This window comes from Botryllus schlosseri, chromosome 13 (assembly GCF_051294905.1).
Source record: "Botryllus schlosseri isolate E-star chromosome 13, Bs_hap1, whole genome shotgun sequence".
NCBI lineage: Eukaryota > Metazoa > Chordata > Ascidiacea > Stolidobranchia > Styelidae > Botryllus > Botryllus schlosseri.
In genome coordinates, this window is record NC_137248.1 from 20317854 (window position 1) to 20337283 (window position 19430).

General features: G+C 41.5%; 2 long non-coding RNA genes across 2 annotated transcripts in view; both read right to left on the bottom strand.

Annotated features, from left to right (window-relative positions):
• Positions 1–5805: 5805 nt before the first annotated feature.
• On the bottom strand, positions 5806–12415 carry LOC145454213 (uncharacterized). The gene is made up of 4 exons (XR_013920076.1): positions 12154–12415; positions 10107–10266; positions 9489–9598; positions 5806–5970 (listed from the first exon to the last, which is right to left on the bottom strand). It is a non-coding gene; the product is annotated as an uncharacterized LOC145454213 (long non-coding RNA).
• Positions 12416–14001: 1586 nt separating this feature from the next.
• Positions 14002–19430, bottom strand: part of LOC145454219 (uncharacterized) — a 161087-nt gene continuing 155658 nt past the window's right edge. The window contains exon 3 of the long non-coding RNA XR_013920081.1: positions 14002–14012. This is a non-coding gene — a long non-coding RNA (uncharacterized LOC145454219). The remainder of the gene's footprint in view (positions 14013–19430) is intronic.

Sequence of the window (19430 nt, forward strand, 5' to 3'; positions counted from 1 at the left end):
CGGCTGACACATCATCGGGGGCAGTTGCAAAAAGTAGTAGAAAATTCAAACGACGTGAATCAAACCAGATCCGCAGCATATTGAAGAAGAAGCATATTGAATGCACAATATCAAAACTAGCTCGGTGTGTGGGAATAATGACCCGTCTGCAATCTTCGGTTTCCAGATCAATACTACGAACGATATATTTCTCTCTTTTCCATTCTCACCTGCAATATGGAATCGTAGTATGGGGACGTGCATGCACAACATTTCTGTGCAGAATTTGAACCCTGCAAAACCGTGCGATACGGCTGATCTCATCTGTACCATAACCATGTAAAAGTATAGATTACTAACCTACGGATAGATACGCAAGTCCCGTCGTTACGCTCCGGCAAGCAGTTGCACTTATTGCTGAGCAATCCAAAAGCAGCATAATTGGTGGTGCTGTAACTTGCGACCCGAGATGTGAAATTTAATGAAACTGGCCTTAATCGAGAGCTGCTGTCGCACTGATTCTGAGAATACAAATTAAAATCTTGTCAGGGAAATGGAACCACGTCAAAACATCCCTCAAAGTCTGAAAATCGGCATTGTTCTGAACAATCGCTTGACGAAATTGGCATTGTTACTTTCATTGTGTTGCGGCGGAGCCATCGTTGGAACAATGCCGATTTTCAGAGTTTGAGGGTTGTTTTGAGGTGGTTCCATATCCCCGACAAGATTTTAATTTGTATTTTCGGAATCAGTGCGGCAGTAGCTCTCGATTAAGACCAGTTTCATAACATTTAGGCCCTCGGGTCGCAAGCTATAACCCCGCCAATTATGCTGCTTTTAGATTGCTCAGCAACAAGTGTAACTGCTTGCCGGAGCGTAACGACGGTACAATTGCGTATCTATCCGTAGGTTAGTAATCGATAGTAAAAGTGTCTGTGGCAATTTCCGGTGAACTCTGGACCATTCTATTTAATCGCTATAGGCTTACTATACGCACCCCAATCGTGTATGGTGTCAGCGTGGTCAGGTCTGGGACTGGTAATAGTTGCAAGCGCGAAGCGTGAAAATTTGTTCAGATTCAATAATGAATTTCGTCATTAATATTAGTAGTTTTCAATATTACCATCAAACATTTATCCTTTCTTAGCCCATGTGAGCAGATTCACTGGCAAAGTTGAAGGAGAGGGTGTTTTCAAAAATTGGGGGCAAGTGATGAATGATGATGGGCTTTTGGGGGGCCAATTGTTATTAGTCACTTTGTTGCAAGCTGTTATTTCTTCAACTCCCATCATAGTCCTGTAGAATTTGGGTTCAACCTAAAAAACATACTTATAAAGACGTATTATATACCGTTGGAAAGATAATTTTATCAGCTTTCCAATGATGGGTTTTGTCTGTTTTTTACCTTGGGGAAAAAAGTTATGACCAAAAACGTGCCAAGGGATAAAGCACGATTTTGCCTAACATTATAATACAATTATAAGCTAAAATACGATGAATACGATACCTTAATAACAGAATACAACATTATAAATTGGAACATTGCTATCAGCAAAGCAAACTAACAATCGGACAGCAAAAAAATGAAACATAACTTTATTAAGAAGTATTTATCACACGTTTAAGGGGGTAAAAGTTGACCGATACGGAGATAATAGGCGAGATTTCACCGAAACAAAGGGTTTTTCTTCTATAAGCAAGGTCATAGTTAAACCAACTATAAAGATGTAAAAACGATATTTACAGTTATAAGTTCTAATCAAACATCAACGCATTTCCATCAAAATCATGCAAACTCATCCGTACAATGTCTCTCTTCTTCCAATTCGTCATCAAACACGACTGTAGTGTTTGTGCATGTCATTCCGCAACATTCCTTGTATGACGATGTGCATGTTAATCCTGCTTTCCGACAAGAGCAGCGTCTGTTACATGATCCCATCCGTCATCACTGGAGAAAACATGTCATCCTTCTTTCGCCAACCCCATGACAACGGGTTCAAATCAGAGTTGCTTAAAGTTCTCTATACTCTAAGGCCATGGTGATATGCAGCTCGTGGTGATGGTGGAAGGAGAGCTGGATCAAAGTGAGAACGATTAGACATGACCATTTCCCCGTACTTCTGTTTCCTGATTTGCTGTAAAGTATACGTTGACGAGTCTAAAAGTTCGAAGAACCGTATCGAAGCCCTGCCAACTTGGTCTGGAGACACGTCGTCTTCGTAGAAAACATCGGCAACATTTCGCAAGCTGGTTGATTTCAACTTCTCAAATACAGATAGGCTATCTTGCCGAATTTATGAACTGCTGAAGTTGTATCACAGCCCGTAAATGCATGCGCGAATAACAAGTACTCCAAAACAATAACATCTACCTTCGCAATAATATCTCTAACTCTGTAGCACCGTCTTTGCTGGCAGTTTTTCCCTCTTGTAATGTTTGTCAAGAAGATATCAGGATAGTCGCGGTGCATAGCATGATGCACTAGCAACCAAAGGACATCAGTATCGTCGGAGTACACATAGTTACAGGTTTCCCACCTACCGAATCAAAAGCAACTTGAACGATTGTTGTATCTGCATCACTAGGGCACAAATGAACTATGAAACCATTCAACTCCAGTTGTTTCGATAAAGCCACCACGAATCTTTGTTTGTTTGTATAGTTTGAGAAAAAGATGTTCCTTTCAGTTGGGCATGGATTTTGATTATTTAATTCAACAGTTTGAGACGTCGTACCAGAGCGTTTTTGATGGGTCGAATCTTTGGTTGACACCCTGTAGCCATCAAAAACAATAACATTGGCGCCCAAATGCTGAAGAAAACCAATGTATTTTTTGAAAATCTCATGAAACTTCTCATTATTCTTCCAGTCACAACACCACAACAAGGCACCGCCATGAATAATTTTTGCAGAGTCCGGTTCTTTAGTCATTTCCACTTTGTCCAAGACGTATGACTTTAGTTTTGATTTTTGCGCATTTCGTAGAACTCCATCTTTGAACAGTGACATTGGGTACGATGATAACTCGTAGAAGAAGTAGTCTGCAATTTCGTTTTCTGGCTTTCTCTCTATGACAACAACCAATCTCAAAAAGAGTATTAATGGATCAATGGTGATAGTATCATGGTCAATTTTCACACGGGAATTAAGGCTCTGTATAGTACGTATTTGCTTCTTCCTCTTGAAGGAACAGTTGGCAAACGTTTTACCATCAAGTTCAGCTTGGATAGACGCCCCTATCTCCTCAGCTCGGTCACAGGTCACACTGCTGTTGCTACCAACCAACCCTGAGTCTAGAGCCATAAGCTGAACTCCTACTTTAAATGGATTGTGTGAACGAAACCAGGTTTGCACTTTTTCAAAATCCTCATTATCGCGTTTGATTCTTCCAGCAAATGCCTCTTTGTGTTTATCATCATAATTTGACAATGACGTGACTGTACTGAGTGCATCTGTCCCTTCTGCACACCTGTGCATGGTTTTGGTCCACACCCTTAATACATTATCGGTGATGCCCTTGCCGATGACTCCGCCTTTTCCATTTAAAGATTTCATGAGAATCTGTTCAATAGACAAATCAGTCCATATTCCAGCCCATTGTTTGTTAGAACGCCTGACGGTGTGATTACACCGTGCATAAATTCCTGGTAGACATCTGGGTGACTTGTTTCCAATTCTGCTAGTGTTTGAAGATACACGCGACATGTTGTGGCCTGTGGCAGCAAATAGGTTCAGCATGCTTTTTGACGCATATAAGTGTAGTAACCAGTCGCTTGTTCTCTCTGCTCGAATAAACTCCTGCACAACTGAAACGTAATTAATATAGCTCAACCACAGAGCTGATATACGTGATTCCTTTGTGAGCTGCTCCTTTTTTTCGTGACGAATGCCAACATCTTATGCGCAATGTCGTCATTATTGTGATCAGAAGGACTGTCTGAGTCATACAATTTCTCCAAGGCACTCTGCTCTCCGGGCGCCAACTCACTCCAAAATTCTTCCAACAAAAGGGACAGAAGAGCAGCTGCGCATAGCAGATGACCTCGAACAGCGCGGGAGAATGCCTTCCCTGTAAACATGTGCCTTACAGTTACAGGAACGTATAGGCCTACTGTTTCAAGAGCACTTTTCAAGCCACTGCCTTCCATAAGGGAACCAATTGATCCCCAAAAACTCATAGCTGGTGAATACCGCCTAATCGAACAAAGACGCTCATGTTCTTTGACGGTACAATGTCGTATGCTTTTACATAAAGCTGTTGGTCGAAGGTTACACATGGCATTCGGACATTCAGTTTTCGGTACTGATCGGCCACAAACAATAGAAACGAGTATGAAGCTGCTGAATCTGTGGCGTGTAAGTCGATCACAGGCAACATGGTAACAACAGATTTTGGATTAGATTGTGATGTTGTTTTAGCACTCATGTATCCAGACCAACAACGACAGCTCCACTGGTGCCACCCTCCCCCACCCCCCCCCCGTCTTGCTCACTATTTCTCCCTGAAACAGATATATCATTCTACTGTCATTTTCATTGATAGCTTCTGCATCTATATCCTGCTCTTCTGTTGATAATTCATTAGTTTCTAGCCTTTTGTTCATATGTTTATGTCAATTTTTCCCTAATTTCAATTTCTACCCCTTCGCACGGTTTTGGTCATAACTTTTTTTCCCCAAAGTGAAAAAAATGACAAAAGCTATCATTGAAAAGCTGATAAAATTACCTTTCCAACGGTATATCATACATCTTTATAAGAATTTTTTCTAGGTTGACCCATTTTTAGACCAAATTCTACAGTAGGCCTACTATCAGAATTGTCGGCGTAGTGAGGAGCACACGATTGCGGGTTTGTATTTCAATATGGAGCGCATCATTTTCCTCTGCTGTTCGAATCCGTACCGTGGGCGCTGATTGCAAAGGGCTATCTACATGTCCATTATATTTACCCGACAGTGATTATTACGTAGGAGGACTCGCCGAATGGCGACAGCTTACCCGACAGATTCGCCGTTTTACATGTCACAGGTTTATCTATCGAAACTACACATTACATTACATTCGATAGTTTATAATTAGTTTATTAACATTCATCCATGTGATGTTTTCCATTGCATAGTTGTCAGACGCAAATAAGAACGCATATCACTGCAAAAGGAGTCCATTGGAACTGTGAAACTTTAGGTAGCCTATTGATGTGCCATGTATATTCCGAATAGGACCGGTTTTCAACGTGAATAACCTTAGTGAACACTTGAAGTTCACAAATATGCTACAACAAACATTTTTACAGACTAAATTATAATATGTTTGGCAAAGCGGGTTGTTTTGTATCGAAAGCTAAATTGGCTCTTCCATATCAGGTTCGTTTCGTACGGTCAGGGCCGTAACAGCACTTCGTCAGGCCCCCCCAAAACGTTTGTCATGGGCCCCCCATAGGGTGATAAACCGAACCTCTGGGGGGCTTCGCCCCCCAGACCACCCTTGGCTATACGCTTTTTACCGCTACTAATCATGTGTGTTGAGCGTCCGCCCCAGCAAACACGAAACACCCCATTGAGGTAAAAAAAAAAACGTTTTTATTTAGTTCATATTTAAGACTGGCAGGTTAGTTTTAAGTGGGTTTTTCTGTCGACGCGTTTTAACGCATTCTTCACGCAAATCGGGATCGTTAATAAAACGTAGATAAAACTCTGTATCTACAATGCTTTAGAACGTACCATCGATGGTCAAAAAACATCCTGGCATACTAACATCACTGTATTCCCATATTTAGGCATACCTGAGGCTGGCTGCGGACACATACACGTATCACACTAAACATTGCATTTGATGAACTTATAATTCATATAGAAAACAGTGTCAAAGAAACTCAGAACGAAACAATGAAAAAATAATCATGGTCCAAAATCCAACTGAGTGAGTGTCTTATTCATCTTCTGACGACGAGGACAAGAAGCTGCATTCTGCCTTTTTCCCCATAGAACCCTACAGAGAAACAACAACATTGAATGTTAAAGACATGCTCGATCCTGTTTAGATAGTTCTTAGTACTACGCAGTGTTGGGATGACTCGACTCTTGACTTGACTCGAGTCAAACTCAAGTCAACTCTTTCATATGACTCGACTTGACTCGAGTCTCTTTGCAAAACTGACTTGACTCGACTCGGCGCTCCAGATATGTGGATTGACTCGTGACTCGGAGCAAAATTTACGAGTCAATTTCAAGTAATCAAGTAAACGGTGTCAATCAAATAATCCTATACCTTTTGTGCGTTCGGATTTTTTGCGATATGCAGGTGTCACTTGTGAGAGCAAACATCCATTCACTGATCGCACATTTCACTGATCCTCCATTCTTACATAATAATTTAATTGACCGCAAACGAAACGGTCACAGCTTATGCTTGCGTTGTCGTCGTAGTAGTATTTTATTCTGTTAGCAAGGTATCTTTGTTTCTCAGACAGCACAGTGCTTAAATTGTGCAGTGCTATCTTTTACCAACCCTCTTGTATAATTCAAATCGAACGAATATAGTTGATGCGTCTCTATTCTCACGGATGGGTAGTATATTGTACCATATCAATTTATTACAAGTACTCGAGGCTTCGTATTCGATCCTCTATTTTGGCTGATAATAGACCGTAGCGTGTAGATATAAAGTTACTCACATATGCTATTAGCAGTTCTACAACGTCTTTTACATTTATATTTAACTTTATATTATTTGATTGAAGATAAATGACCGATTAATCCGTCTTTTACCCAGCACTCATACTTCGCAAATTCAATTTGACTTGAATCGTGACTTGACTTGAGTCGAGTTACCTCCGAAAATCGATTGACTTGACTCGAGTCAAAATCTGCAACGACTCTAAATGACTTGCGACTCGAGGGTAATGACGTGATCCCAACACTGGTACTATGCATCTAAATCAGTAAGTGTGAAAAGTCAATGTGCAATGTGCATTTATGTCTTGACCAAGCTAAGCGCAAAATTTCTTCAAAGTTAATTAATGAATTCGGCGAAAAGCAGCGCTACTTGCCTATATTGTGGTAGCCTCTATAAAACGTTGGGATTATTTGGCAAGGACAGGAGTCTTCAGCACTTGGACGTATAAACATCTACACTTTCGGTTAAGGCGCTTACAAGTAATGTTCCCTCCCGCAAATGTGCGGTGCTCTGCGCACACAAAATCTAAGCTGCGCACAAAAAATCCTGGCTTCGTTAGTACGTCAGCACTGATATTTTAGTCATTGACATCCCAAATTTCTCGCTCAAGCAAATGAAATTGTTGGTCGGCGAATTCACAATAACTTACATTGGTAATAATTTTTATGAAATATAACTAATTTCAAGAATTTCGTGGGCCACTCAAAACCTCGCGGGTCACGGGTAGGCTCGCCTGTTATATGGCGACAAAAGTGTTTACAGAATATAGATACATCGCTCTGCAATTGTGTGTGCAACTGTGCATAATTGGCTGATTGGTGAGTGAAGTCATCACCTATGACTGTTAGGAGACGATTGTTACGGTCATTATTGGATATATAAGCGAGTACGAATGTTAGGCATTGTACTCTGTACAGTCGGTTTATAGACAACTAGTTATCTGTAGTTTGCTCAGGTTTGCTAAATCAACCGTTTTTAAAAATCCTGGGTTGTTAAATCCTGAGGAATGCGATGATTGACTTGATAGATCACCCAACTTTATTATCTCTGCCCCAAGACTGGGTACACTGTGAATCCGGCACTAACCCGGGGCCGGAAAAATGTGGCTCGCAAGAAGGTTTTCAGTGGCCCTCGAGGCAATTCTTGAAATTAGTTATAATATCAACAACAAATAAACTACCCAGGTAATTTATCGTTAACTTGCAAGACCAACCGAAAATTAAATTAGCCTCACCGCAGACTTTAAGGCTGTTGATTACTAAAATAGCAGTTTCGACATATTGACGTAGCCAGGAGCACATTTCGTAGATCTTTGTATATTACCATAAATTAGAATATCTTGTAAGAGATTTATTCGTCTTGATGTTTTTTACTGCTCCGCTCGATTTATTGCCAATCGATTTTTTGCTTTCAGTACTGGTGCCTCCTCCTGAAACGTCTAATTTACGGAATTGATATTAGCTATATTGGCAATTATCTGAGAACATGTCGTCCGACATCCGACTTTGCGTCTGCACCCGCGAAAAGATCGTCGGCGATGAAACCTTTGCACAAAGTGATAGACGCGCTTTCACTGAACTCTTCGATATTGATATGTCCAAGCGTTGATTAATCATGTCCTGGCCAAATGAGCCCAGCGGTATACAGCGGCGACCCACATATATGCAATCAACATTATTTCATTGACCGAATTCTTTCATGAACTTTGAAAAAATTTGAAAAAGGTTGGCCAATGGCCACCCCCGCACAAACCATAATAGACTTTCTGAAAAAGGTTGGCCACCGCTGCACTAACCATAATAGACTTGCAATGTTAAAGTACGTAACATTCTGTTGAATAGGCTAACATTACATCGTAAATAATTGAACCATGACACTGAATTGGTTAATCGGTTGAATAATGATTGACAAAAATTTATTGATACCGTACATCAGGGGTGGCCAACCTTTTCGGCCAATGGGCCACACGAGATTTGCGAACCATTGCGCGGACCACTTGAATGTTGATGTCCTTTTTAAGTCGTTCGATAGGAGCGAACCGGACTATAGGTAACGGTAAAAAAGGACTCATATTACCACACATCAAAATCGTTAACAATTATGTCATGAAAACATGTCCTAGTCGCGCAAAAATATTATTCAAGTTAATGAAAGAATTAGGTCAATAAAACATTGTTAGTTGCATATATTGTGGGTCGACGCTGTAAACCGCTGGGCTCATTTGGCTAGGACATGATTAATCAACGCTTGGACATATCAATATCGAAGAGCTCAGTGAAAGTGCGTCTATCACTTTGTGCAAAGGTTTCATCGTTGACGATCTTTTCGCGAGTGCAGACGCGAAGTCGCATGTCGGACGACACGCTCTCGCATAATTGCCAATAAAGCTAATATCAATTCCGTAAATAAGACATTTCAGGAGGAGACACCAATACTAAAAGCAAGAAATCGATTGGCAATAAATCGAGTGCAGCGCTAAAAAAATATCAAGACAAATAAATCCGTTACGAGATGTTCTACTTTATGGTCATATACGAAGATCTACGAAAATGGCTCCTGGCTACGCCTACATGTCGGAACTGATATTTTAGTCATCAACAGACTAAAGTCCGCGGTGAGGCTAATCAAATTTGCGGTTGGTCTTGCGAGTTAACGATAAATTACCTGGGTAATTTATTTGTTGTTGATATTATAACTTATTTCGAGAATTGCCTCGCGGGCCACTCAAAGCCGGCGGGCCTGCCGTACTTGAATGAATACCAGTCAAGCCTAAGAGCTGTAACATCTCAGTAGTCCATGGACCATGTCAAGTATGCATATGGAAATCATACCTTCCATTGACATCCGCCTTTCTGATGAGAGAAGTGGCGCAGCGCCTCCATGACAACATGAATGTAAGATTTTTCGGTCAGAGCCTCACCATGGATCCTTTTACAAGGTCCTTAAAAAGCGATATCACGAACATTACTGGTACTATTTAAAAATCACAAAAGTATTCATATTTAGTGTAAATCCTCAGTGGTCCTCAAACTGAGAGGTGTGAAAGCATCACAGGGGAGGCGCGAAGCCCATCGAGATATTCGATGTTTTTTGGCCTTGAAATGAGTTTCCCTATGTCAAGCTCATGCCAATATAACATAACATTCGCACACGATGCGCACGCACGGCAGTCCTGCTGGAGACGCGATAGTTCAGGCTGGTAACGTAGTGTAGCCAGAACACCCTGCATGCCGCCAAACAATGTGGTGGGGTCGCTAATATTCTGGCTGCTCGTTTTAATATTTTTGATATGACGATAAAGGGGCGGTGGCATAAATTTTAGCTATTGTCAAGGTAGCGTGTCAAAAAAGTTTGAGAACCACTGAGCTAGCTCAACATTTACATGGGGTGTAAGGTAGGCTACTGAACACATATGGATAGGTTCGAAGGTAAACATAAATGTTGCTCACTATTTATGATCTTGTAGAACGCGAGCTCGTTAAAAGCCTCCTTCCCACATTTTCCAACACGGCTGTAACTGCTCCAAACACGGGTAGTAGCGACCTTTTTCATGATGGATCTGACAGATTGGCCAATTGCGTCGCCTCCAACTGAGCTGAATCCAGCTATCTGAAATCATAATGTACAAACAGAATTATTCAAGTGCAACGATCATACCCGGCAAGGACTTCACAAAAAGACTTGGACAACTAGAAATATTTTAGCTTTTCCTGATTAGATTGGAATTACAGTTAGATATATTTCCGAATCAGAGTAGAATGAGGATTATAGCTACACAGCAGCTGTCTGCAAATTAGATTTAAATTAGAATTATAGCTACAGTTTGTATACAAATTAGATTAAAATGACTAAATTCGAGAAAACTTGGACATCGCATCAAGTTCCAAATCATGATCCATTCTTATTATGGAGATGAGAATAGCAAATGTCTGTACCGTACAGCAAGCTTGGCTCGTATCACACAATAGGCCTGCAGTAGCCTTTACAGGAAAACCAGGAATTGGATTAGAAGTAAAACAAAAATGCATTATCATGCATCCAAGCCTCTTGCTCTGAGTCTGGAGTTTTAACTAGGATTGCAGAAAAGTTATGAGAAGACTGCTAACGTTACGTCACTGCTATTTCAATGCAATGTGCCGTGTAACTTTCCAGTTGACCGAACAGCAGCTATAGATATAGGTATTGATAACTAATCTACGGATAGATGTGCAACACGTGGCTGACGGTTGAATGCTGAAATTGATGTCAGTTTCAAATTATTGTTGTTTTTTTTCAAAATAAGCTATTCGCCTGTGCCCAACAACACTATTCCGCACTAGCAGAAACGGCTTCGTCGTTGTGCTAACGCATGGTGTATCGTATCTGTTTGTAAAAATGTAATGTATTGCATCTTATCAATTTATTTCTCTATTCTCTATTTTGGCTGGTAAAGTTACCAGTTCTAGAAGTTCTATAAACCGAGGCGGTGCAATTACTTACGCAGTTTAACAGTTCTGCGTATATGTGAACGATACAGTGTCTTCTTGCGTGTATATTTAACTCTATATTCGTTCATTGGCTCAGAGTCAATTACCACTCAATCTGTATTTCAGACAGCTAGCAAAATGCAATGACATAATCATGCCTCATATACGTCGAAAAGGCAACTTGACTTGAATTTTGACTCAACTCGAGTCACATACAAAAATCGAGTGACTTGACTTGACTCGAGTCAAAATATACAGTGACACGAAGGTAGTGACTTGATCCCAACACTGCTACGAATACAAAATTTGACTCACATGGTAACTAATACATAAACCACAGTTCGTTAACGTTGGCTAAATCACTATGGATGAACTATGAAACATAATTAGCCTGAAACATACGTTACCATGACAGATTGCTAAAAGTTTCAAAATTGCCATGTACACAGTACCAGTCGCTCTAGGAATCATATAGTTATCATGGATATTAATCAGATTCCTTAGTATACTTATTATCTTGCTGCGCATGGCAGTATCGTATCTACAGGGGTTCTCAAATATTTTTGGCAACAAACTAAAATGCGGATATTCGACATCCACATTGTTTTCAGAATATTAAAATGAATCTAGTGCACATAACTATCCCCGCAAAGCATGAAAATATAGTCTCAAGTTACTGAAGATACCTCATTATTCTAAAGATCCCTATTGAGGGATTCTGGGTACAGCACTTGCAGTTATTGCTTCACATCCACAAATCAAATATTGATACTTGGTTTGAGATTGAGTTTTTCATATCATTATAATTATCAAAGTCAGTCCGGTTAAAAATTCTAGACCTACCGAGGGAATACTAGGGGGTTTTAGTGCCCGGACGAGATTTTAATTAGTATTTTAGGAATCAGTGAAAAAGTAGTTGGTATAGCTGGTCGCCAGCGCTACGAATGTACCCAGTAGGCTGTGTCATATAATCTCCTACATGTTATATGATACGAAAATGACTCATATAAGCATGATTTTAGAAACTTACGTGGATAACTGCAGACGATCAAGCCATTGAGCAACTCCTATAGGATGCAGTCGGGTACGGTCACCAGGTCACTCAAACTCACCACTATACTCAGAGTGCAGTAAATTTCTTCACCGACGACAGTAATCACAAACTAGGGATATTCAGGCTTAGTGATTGTCCCTGATAACATGCTACATTATAATGTTATAAATATCTGAAAATGCTTGTATTATTATTATTATTACAGCCACCAAAACAAAATAGAGGTAATTTTCGAACTGTTTGCAGCAAGTCAAACTGCTCTCGGAGTCATAAACTACAGGGTATTCCTTCAAAATAGCATATTACTGGCTAACCTATGTACCGTACACCTAGTTTTTACCCCATCCCGTACCAGTCGCAATTCCAGCTTCCAGAATTTAACATACACAACTACAACAACATTTCGAAACAGGATTACCAGAGAACCCATCCCTTGGAGAACCCGTCCCTACCAACTCGGCCCTCGGAGAACCCGGCCCTTGGAGAACCCGGCCCTCGGGAAATTTTGCATATCAAGCACGCGTGGTCTACTTGTTGTGGTATTCACGGTGTTTTTCGACTACTCTGGACCTCGGATAATGCGGCCCGCGAACAATTTTGTATTAAAAATGCATTAAATGTGAAGCCGGCCCTCGGGAAATATTGTATTCACCGGCAACCCTAATATCCCACCTCCACCAACCCTAATATCCCACCCCCGGCAACCCTAATATCCTAACCCTAACCCTAACCCTAATATCCCCCTCCCCCAACCCTAATATCCCCCTCCCCCAACCCTAATATCCCACCTCCGGCAACCCTAATATCCCACCTCCACCAACCCTAATATCCCACCCCCGGCAACCCTAATATCCTAACCCTAACCCTAATATCCTCCCCCAACCCTAATATCCCCCTCCCCCAACCCTAATATCCCACCTCCGGCAACCCTAATATCCCACCTCCATCAACCGTAATATCCCACCCCCGGCAACCCTAATATCCCACCCCCGGCAACCCTAATATCCCACCCCCGGCAACCCTAATATCCCACCCCCGGCAACCCTAATATCCCACGCATGCCCTGACCTCCTTACAAGACCGACAAATCAGTTGATAATAACATTATTACTTTATTAATTCATATTAATACTTGTGAATACACTTAATTTCTAAATTTCCCGAGGAATTCACCGAGGGCCGGGTTCTCCAAGGGCCGGGTTTTGCGAGGGCCGAGTTGGTAGGGACGGGTTCTCCGGCAACCCCGAAACAGTTAACCCGCGAACGAAGCGCGAAGCGCGGTTCAAATTTCCAGAATAATCTAGAAGTCACGCTCGGATAACCACGTACGGTTAAGTGCACCTATTCGACTTATTTAGTTATATTTACTCGGAATAAAACTGGGATTCATGCTCAGCTAGCGAAACAGACGAGACTCACGAGACAATGACTATAGGCTGTATATAATGATGACCGTAAATCAGAAAATAAGGTTTTCGAACAAGTAACACGAATTTATACTGATGACAGCACTCTATCAAAGCGCAACGGTATCTACAGGTTCCAAATAACTTCCCACATCAGAATACTTACCACCAAATTGGAATTCATACCGAATATTTTGATCCTCAAGATCATCATTCCCACGTTTTTTAAACATACCTCTGAAACATAAAAATCGAAACCCTAAAATAACCATTCGAAACCATCCCGAAAGGTTTTTTACGGTTCTGTGTTTGCTGGGCGTTTAGTGGGCCAGCTTTTTAGAGGCGCCGTGCGCGGAAAATTTCAAAATTCATCATTGAATCGGTCAATATGATCGGGAATTGAATATATATTGTTATCAATTTTATCCTCTCTCTGCCCACGTAATCAGATTTACCGGTAGACCTGAGTGAGGTGTGTTTGAAATGGTAGGACCCCTCAATAATAATTAAACATATTCGGGCGTATACCCGTTCGCAGGAACGAAACAGCACTTGGCCAGGCCCCCCAATAAAACTTGGGTCTTGGGCTTCCATAGGTTGATAAACCGCCCCCATCCCCCATCACGTTGTTCGCTTTTTTCACGAAATAAGGTCCACAGTTTAGTGAGCCAGCGCGATAATTCATGATAAAATCGGTCAATAATATTGGGAATTGCATATATATTGCTATCAATTTCTTGTTCTCTCTGTTCACGTTAGCAAATTTACCGGTAGAGCTGAATGAGGTGGCTTGGAAACTGTAGGGCCCGTAAATAATAATTAAACATATTCGGGCGGGCGGCCCCGTTGGTATGACTTCGTTTCATGATGTCATTTCGTGATCTCCTGTCTGTTATATCAAAAAATGCAGAATCGTCCAAATGTACTAAACTAACGACGCACACGATTTCAAATTGGTATTTCTTCACGGGCATACAATTTTTCCCTGCGGAATGGTATTTGTCTTCTGAGGTTCAGATTGCCAAGACAGGAACATTCGGCGCCAGTAATTTAGGCGCCTATGGACAATTAAACCTATATGCATTTTGCATATACAACGAAGTTTTCGGTCAGCGTAAGCGGGCAGTCCTTTTTGACCCAGGTTTTCTCGCTGCCGATCGTTCTGGCACACTTCTTGGAGTCACATGTTACATGTCCTAAAACCTTAAATGTCTCGCCGATATGTCCATTTCAATAAATCTGGCGTATTTTGTCTTAGGGAAGAGTAGGCTACCAAATAACTAAGAAAGTTGGCAACGGAAAGCGCGCGCAGCGCGAAATTTTTTTTAAAAGTAGCATAATTTTTTGAAAAATCCTCAATAATTTATGCTAATTCGCGAAATAATTTTGGGCCCCCTTCGAGCTCGCCCCCCCCAATTGGGGGGTTTGGGGTGCGGCAGTTACGGTCCTGCGTACGGTACTTTAGACATATCGCCATTCGACGATATAATTATACCCACAGGTGCTAAAAGTCACTTATAATGTTATAAAACTGACCTAAAATCAATTATACAGCCATGGAAATACCTAAACCAAACTAAAATCTCAGGACGAACGTTTCCGTTACCCGATAAACGCGATTTCCCCTGCTGTTTTATCGGGTAACCTCGCGAGACATTTTTGCCCGACAGATTTCCCGACAAATTTGCGTCGTCTGTGATGCACGAATGCGTAACCTTACGTCGGGTAATTTGTCGGGACAGCTAGCGACATGTAGATAGGCCTAGTAATGAATTTCGTCATTAATATTAGTAGTTTTCAATATTACCATCAAACATTTATCCTTTCTTAGCCAATGTGAGCAGATTCACTGGCAAAGTTGATGGAGATGAGGGTGTTTTCGAAAATTAGGGGCAAGTGATGAATGATGATGGGCCTTTGGGGGGCCAATTGTTATTAGTCACTTTGTTGCAAGCTGTTATTTCTTCAACTCCCATCAGAATTGTCGGCGTAGTGAGAAGCACACGATTGCGGGTATGTATTTCAATATGGAGCGCATCATTTTCGTCTGCTGTTCGAATCCGTACCGTGGGCGCTGATTGCAAAGGGCGCCACTATATAATAAAATGGAAAAAATGAAGCCACATCGAATCGCGCCCAGCGCGAAGAAAATTTTAAGGTCAAATAAAATATCTCAAGAAATCGGGAGTCAATATATTCAAATTACATGTCGACGGCCGCCATCACATACTATTTGAATTACATATCCGTGGCCGCACAAATTTTCCGCAGGTTGGCCACCCCTGCCCTAGGGCAGAGGTCTCAAACTCAAATGTACTCGCGGGCCAATTTCCTAGTTTTGAGGACGCCGCGGGCCGCAGCATGAGGGATTGGGATATTCAATGCAGAATTAAAAGGACGCCTTATTTGAAGGGACCATGCCGACAGGCATTCCACAAACATCGTGAAAATGTAATTTACTGTTGTACTATTGTAGCTATCCAGCTGTGATCACTCGTCCATGATATTCCGCTATGTCTCGAATAAGAAACTACTTCTTGTTGTGATGTCTTGACACTATGTATAAGTGTATGTAACAGGGCTTTGGAGCCGGAGCCCGGAGCCGGAGCCCCGGAGCCGTGCATTTTTACCGGAGCTGGAGCCGGAGCCGGAGCCGGAGCTGGAGCCAGTTATTTGAGGGGTAGCTCCGGTTCCGACGTATTTCATAAGATGCTATTATATATGCAACAATCATATCTGCTGAGTTCATCGAATTCAACAGCAGGCCTTCGCGATATTAAGAATCTTTTCCTCTTTGGCGCTACATTTTCCGACTAACCATGTTCCTGGGGGTTTGACAGCAGAGCAGTCGTATGTTCAATGTTCAATTTTCATACATGAGTGCCGAACCTCGGTATGCGACATATGCCTGTGAATATTGTGGGTATTCGGCATACCCGCAATTTCATCATCGGCACAACCTTGTTGGCCAATTGTATACGGTTCGAAAATAATGATCACTATGTATTACACGAAATGGGAGAGATGTTAAAAACGTGATTTCGTTGCATATGCCGATATGACGAGCACGAGCCGAGAAATTCCGTCTCATCATTGCTATGAATCGGATAAGCAAATACTCGTTTTTTCGTGATAGTTCTTTAGTCGGGCCGCGAAAGTGGACAGCGTTATTGCGAGTATGCAATTATGCATGCTAATTGCAATTCATTACTGCGAATCATTGTCATCTCCAGTAAGGATTTTCGAGCTTAAATAGGAGATGGCAGAAGAGTAGGCCAAAACCCCATAGTGTTCTATGTTGGAGACAAACTACTGATTTGATACGCGATTTCCAATTTGTAATCATCTGTTTCGTAAACTTGTAAATGTGCAATGTGCATACGGCATAGTTTAATTCGTTATGGGCATGGCGCAATGTGCACGGCACAGTGTTTATTTCGATTCATTTCAACGGGAAAATATTATTCCGATAAACTTGATCGACACCGGATGGACTGGTAACGAGTGCACCAATATCTAACGTCAAACCATTGACCATTTGGTACAAATCGAATTTCTATTGATCACGTCGTTATATCCGCCCATTTTGCCCTTACTACAGTTACAGTTGAGAGTTGAATAATAATCGCACATTTAAGGATTGAACTAAGCTGTATGGTAATGGTAATGGCCTAATGGTAATGAGTACAGTGCCAGTGTTAAAACGCCGCATCAGAATTGTAATGCTGTGGCACGGAGTAAAGTGCTTTTTTTAGTTTATTGTAATATACGACGATTTACTAAGATGTGACTGGACCCTGGATCTGCCAATGCGTCGAAACTGATATTTTAGTCCAGTCATCAATAACATCCCAAGTGCCGCGGCTGGACTAATGATATTTTTGGTTGGCCTAGCGAGTTCACAATCTGAGCAATTCAATTTCGATAATATAACAGAATTTCGATAATATAATGTGAAATTTGCTCGCGGGCTACTCGAAGCCTTCTCGCGGGCCGCATATGGCCCGCAAGCCGCGGATTGCTCACCCCTGATACAGACAGACACCTTCGATAGTTTTCAGAGCCGGAGCCGGAGCTGGAGCCGGAGCAGTGGTAATAATGCTGCTCCGGAGCTGGAGCCGGAGCTGATGTATGATAGAACAAAGCTCCGGAGCCGGAGCTGGAGCAATGCAAATTTACGGCTGCTCCGAAGCCCTGGTATGTAACACGTATTTAGAGATTACTTTTGATTGAGACTCTATACGCAGCTACTGCAAACGTCTGAATACCGATTGTATTGAGCATATATCTGTTACGCAGAACTTCACCCAAGGCAACAGCTTCTCGAGATAAGTATTGTAAAACCGAGCACCAAGACGATTGGTTAGCTGAACTTTTATACAGATCATCAGAGACAGTACGCTCTAATTGCTGCATGGCGCCGCCGAGGAGACATACAACTTCAATACTGAGACTGACGTTTTTGCTATCGACGACAAGGACATTCTTCACGGGCGAACACGGTGCAAGTTTTTAATTGTCAATTTCCGTTGAAAACCATCATGACAGCAGACACCCCTGGTGAATTGTGTATGTGTTAGTGATTTTTGAAGTGTTATTGTTGTATTGTCGTTATATATTCGAGGTTTGCCATAGACAAGTGTTTACTAAAGTGTCTAAATGGCGAGTAAAAATAAGCAACCAGCTGAGAAGGTACTAGACCAGGGGTTCTCAAAGGGTGGGCCACAGAGCATTTTGAGGTGGGCCACAGAGCTATTTAGAAAATTTCAGAATTAATCTAAGTTTAGTTATATTTCTTATGTTATTCGCTAAAAATATATTCGTATTATCTAATTATACGTAGGTTACATAAAGCTTGTCATCCGACGCTGATTAGACGTAGTGGCACGTATGAAGTCAGCATGTGCAAATCGAAAACGTTAGTGAGAAACGGTGGCTTTTTCTACTGGCTATGACAACCTACGGCTAACAGCAACTAAAATAATTTCAAGCGTATAATAACTCGAAGATAATGCTGAAGAAAACAAGGATTCCGGCAAGGTCATATGTCGTATGCCGTTGAAAGGGGTATGCAATGAACTTGCAATGAGGTGCAATTGGTGTACAGATTTACTGTACTTCGGCAGGCCGCATTATTGCAAGCTAAAATAGCCATAATTGCTAATTATTAGCAACTTCTGGCGGAGGTATAGTGCATCACAGCAACGAATCTTGATGGATTGAGGATTTGTCGGAGCGCAATAATCTTTGAAGTCAGTTTAAAATGTCCGGCCTGGAAATCATTGTACATAATGAAAGAGTCACAGGAATTGATTGTATCATTGGATTAAATATTCTGACATCGCAACTTCAGTTGTTTTGGTACAAGACATACAAAGTACATCATGCATAATGAAAAATCTTTCTCCGCCTTTCTGTAGTACCCCATTCACTAATGAATTGTTCGATGCTGGCCCAGAATGATTATAATATTCACCACAATAGTATCACTAAAGTCCCAATCAGACAGTGCGGGGATCTGATCATTGTGTTTCGCGACGCGAATCGAGCAGCGGATGAAAATAATCTACTTGAGTTTTTAGCTTATGATACACCAGGGCCGTAACTGCCGCACCCACACCCCTAATTGGGGGAGCTCGAAGTGCCCCAAGATTATTTCGTTGGTCGTTTGTTGGAGGATATTTATTCAACTTGGAATTTTTTTTTCGCGCTTCGCGCGATTTCATATCCCGATAGATCGAGATTTAAATATCATCAGTTTTCGAAAAATGCGGATATTTTAGAGAAATAGGCATATCGGCGATGTCCATAACCACGCAAAACAGGATTATGACCCTAAGATATCAG